The sequence below is a fragment of the Macaca fascicularis genome, chromosome 19 (genome assembly GCF_037993035.2).
Source record: "Macaca fascicularis isolate 582-1 chromosome 19, T2T-MFA8v1.1".
In the NCBI taxonomy this organism is placed as follows: domain Eukaryota; kingdom Metazoa; phylum Chordata; class Mammalia; order Primates; family Cercopithecidae; genus Macaca; species Macaca fascicularis.
In genome coordinates, this window is record NC_088393.1 from 52,806,472 (window position 1) to 52,810,785 (window position 4,314).

Sequence of the window (4,314 nt, forward strand, 5' to 3'; positions counted from 1 at the left end):
ATCATAGCTCACTGAAGCCTCAAACTCCCGGGCTCCAGCAATCCTCCCACCTCAGCCTCCCTAGTGGCTGGGACCACAGGCAGCATCCCACCACGCCCAGTTTTTTGTTGTTGTTTTGTTTTTGTTTTTGTTTTTTTCAGACGGAGTCTCACCCTGTCGCCCAGCCTGGAGTGCAGTGGCATGATCTTGGCTCACTGCAGCCTCCGACTCCTGGGTTCGAGCGATCCTCCTGCCTCGGCTTCCTGAGTAGCTGCGATTACAGGCGTGTGCCACCACACCTGGCTACTTTTTGTATTTTTAGTAGAGACGGGGTTTCACCATGTTGGTCAGGCTGGTCTCGAACCCTGAGCTTGTGATCCACCTGCCTTGGCCTCCCAAAGTGCTGGGATTACAGGCGTGAGCCACTGCGCCCAACCTGTTGGTCTCAAACTCCTGGCTTCAACCGATCCTCCCACATCAGCCTCCCAAAGTGACAGGATTACAGCTGTGAGCAGCACACCTCTTCCAGCTTGTGGTGTTCACTGGTAATCTTTGGTGTTATTTGACTTATAGATGCATCACTCCAATCTCTCCGCCGCCATCATCATACGTTGTGTGTGTGTGTGTGTACCTGTAACTGTATCCAAATTTCCTTTTCATAAGGACATCAGTCAGATCTAGGACCCACCCTGATCCAATAGTACCTTATCCTAATCTGATTACATTTGCAAAGACTTACTTCCATATAGGGTCACATTCATAAGTTCCAGTGAACATGAACTTGGTGGGGAAGGAAATGATTCAACCCAGGCCACTCATCATTATGTGTTTATGACATACACTGCTGGTATTTGTGTTCAGTTTATTCACCTTAAATGCTGCACAAGAGTTTATTGTGAGAATACACCACAATTTATGTCGGGCTGCTGGTGGTAAACACTCATCTTGTTGTTACTTTCCTCCACTTCTGACAAGAATGCAATTAACATCCCTGAACATGTCTCTTGGAGTTTCTTAGGGCAGTATTTTTTAAACGGCCAAACAAGATCCATTAGTGGGTTGTGAAATCAATTTAGTGGGTTATACACAATTTTTCCTTTAATGAAATGGAATTCAATAGAAGCTATTAGAGTGCATGCTCATAGTCCGAGTGAGAGCTCGTCTGTGAAACTTTTGCTTCAGGTGTCTATAGCTGTATTAATGTCCAGCAAAAGTGTTTACAAGCCACAGCTCTGAAGGAGGTAGCCGGACAAATGACCTGTCCATTTGTCCAAAGGTCTCGTGGATGCTGCTAAATTGCTCTCCAATATAGTTTGTCCATCTGCACTCATAGCAGCTCCTTGCCAACACTTGCATAGTCAACACTTTGAACTTTTGTCAGGCTAATGGGTTTTCAATCTGTTTTGTTTTGTTTTGTTTTTTGAGACAGAGTCTCACTCTGTCGCCCAGGCTGGAGTGCAGTAGCATGATCTCAGCTCCCTGCAACCTCTGCCTCCTAGGTTCAAGCGATTCTCCTGCCTCAGCCTCCCAAGTAACTGGGATTATAGTCATACCAGCATGCCCAGCTAATTTTTGTATTTTTATTTTTATTATTTATTTATTATTTATTATTTATTTTTATTTTTATTTTGAGATGGAGTCTCGTGCTGTCACCCAGGCTGGAGTGCAGTGCCACAGTCTTGGCTCACTGCAACCTCTGCCTCCTGGGTTCAAGTAATTCTCCTGCCTCAGCCTCCTGAGTAGCTGGGACTATAGTTGCGCTACACCACGCCGGGCTAATTTTTGTATTTTGATAGAGAGGGGGTTTTGCCATGTTGGCCAGGCTAGTCTCCAACTCCTGATCTCAAGTGATCCACCTACCTTGGCCTCCGAAAGTGCTGGGATTACAGGCATGAGCGACTGCGCCCAGCCTAATTTTTGTATTTTTAGCAGAGACGGAGTTTCACCATGTTGGCCAGGCTGGTCTCAAACTTCTGACCTCAAGTGATCCGCCCGCCTTGGCCTCCTAAAGTGCCGGGATTATAGGTATGAGCCACTGCAACCGGCCCGATCTTTTTTTTTTTTTTTTTTTGGTCGTTTTTTAATTTAAATAAAAATTTTAAGATTTTCAATTCCTACAAGATAGTGGTGGGGCTAAGGAGGGGCTCAGGGTGCACTGGGAGGTTTGGCTCTCATCCTAAGCCCCCTGCCCTATGACCTCAAAGGGCTCTTGAGAATTCGGTGTGCAAATGTTTGCAAAGCATTACACACAGGGCCTGACAGACAGCAGGTATTCAATAAATGCTAGCTATGGCAGGTGTAGTGGCTCACACCTGTAATCCCAGCATTGTGGGAGGCCCAGGCTGGAGGATCGCCTGAGCTCAGGAGTTCGAGACCAGCCTGTGCAACATAGTGAGACATTGTCTCTACTAAAAATAAAAATTTAAAAAAAAAATAGCCAACGTGGCAGTGTATGCCTGTAGTCCTAGTTACTAGGGAGGCTGAGACAGGAGGATCACTTGAACCCCGGAGTCAAGGCTGCAATGAGTGGTGATCAAACCACTGCACTCCAGCCTAGGAGATAGAGCAAAACCCTGTCTCAAAAAAATAAAATAAAGTAAAAGTTAGTTATTACTATTATTCTCTGATTCGAAGTTCTCTAGATATGTACACATTTGCGATCAGAAGTTGGCCTGTTCTGACCAGGCATGGCGGCTCATGCCTGTAATCCCAGCTCTTTGGGAGGCCGAGCAGGCAGGATTGATTGAGCGCAGGAGATCCAGGCTGCAGTGAGCTATGATCAGTCCACTATCACTGCACTCCAGCCTGAGTAACAGAGCAAGACCAAGCAAGACCCTGTATCACAGGAAAAAAAAAAAAGAAAGAAACAGAACTTGGCTTGGCCTGGGATAGGGCGTGGCCAGAATGCCTTGCTTAGGTGCGAGGCCCACAGTGCCCGCCCTGATGGCTGCCCAGCGAAGGCTGATGTTACAGGTTCTACAGGTTGGGTGAAAGCCACGCCCAGCCACCCCTACACAAACAAGTTGCTCCCCGCCCCCACAGTCTTGAACCCCATCCTCCCGCCTAGCTTCTTCGGGACTCAGAAGTATCTTAACTCTGACCTGATTTCTCCCATGCCACACCATTATTAGGACCCAGAAATCTTGTTGCCAAATTCCTGCCCCCTCAGACACCTACTTGCCAACCCTTGCTTCTAGGGACCCACGGGCCTCGTGGCTCTGTGCCTCCTTCCTCGGAGACAGAGAGATAGCAATGCCTCCCTGACCGGTTCCCCCTTGACATCTCAGTTATCTGACCTTTAACCCCATGCCACGACCAAAGACCCAGACCTTCGACAAGGTGCTGTGTCCAAGTCCCACCTCCCGGTAGCTCCCAGCCCTTCCCATCCCCTCTCCAAGAAGAGTCCTGTGGCAGGGCAAAGTGGCTCACACCTGTAATCCCAGCACTTTAGGAGGCTGACGTGGACGGATCGCTTGAGCTCAGAAGTTCAAGACCAGCCTGGGCAACATGGTGAGACCCTGTCTCTACTAAAAATACAAAAAATAAAATAAAATAGGGAGGACTGGGGATGAGTACCTGTGGCCCCAGCTACTCGGGAGGGTGAGGTGGGAGGATCACTTGAGCCTGGGAGACAGAGGTTGCAGTGAGCTAAAATCTCACCACTGCACTCCAGCCTGGGCAACAAAGCAAGACTCTGTTTTAAAAATTAAATTAAATTAAATTAAATTAAATTAAATTAAATTAAATTAAATTAAAAGTCCCAGGCCTCCCCTAGCCCCTTGCCCCCCTCTGAAGGAACCCAGACATCCTACCTGCAGTTCCCACCCACCCATTGAGAAGCCCCCTCCTATCGCAACCCACCAAAGCCACCCCACCCTGCTCCTTTTTGAGAATCAAACTCAAACCGCATCAGCTAATTTTTGTTTCTTTTTTGTATTTTTAGTAGAGACAGGGTTTCACCATGTTGGCCAGGCTGGTCTGGAACTCCTGACCTCAGGTGATCCGCCTGCCTAATCGCCTGCCTCAGCCTCCCAAAGTGCTGGGATTACAGATGCGAGCCATCGCGGCTGGTCAAATTTTACTTTATTTTTAATAAATTTTTTAGAGATGGAGCCTCATTATGTTGCCCAGGCTGGTCTTGAACTCCCGGGCTCACGTAATCCTCCCACCTCGGCCACCCAAAATGCTGGGATTACAAGCATAAGCCACCGCTCTCGGCCTCCAAATCCCACCTCTTGAAGACGCACGTGCCAGATCCTCCAGCCCCCGCCCGCTTTGGAGACACTGGTACCTGCAGGCCCCTCCCCGGTTCTCTAGGGCCCGCCCTCTCCTTTC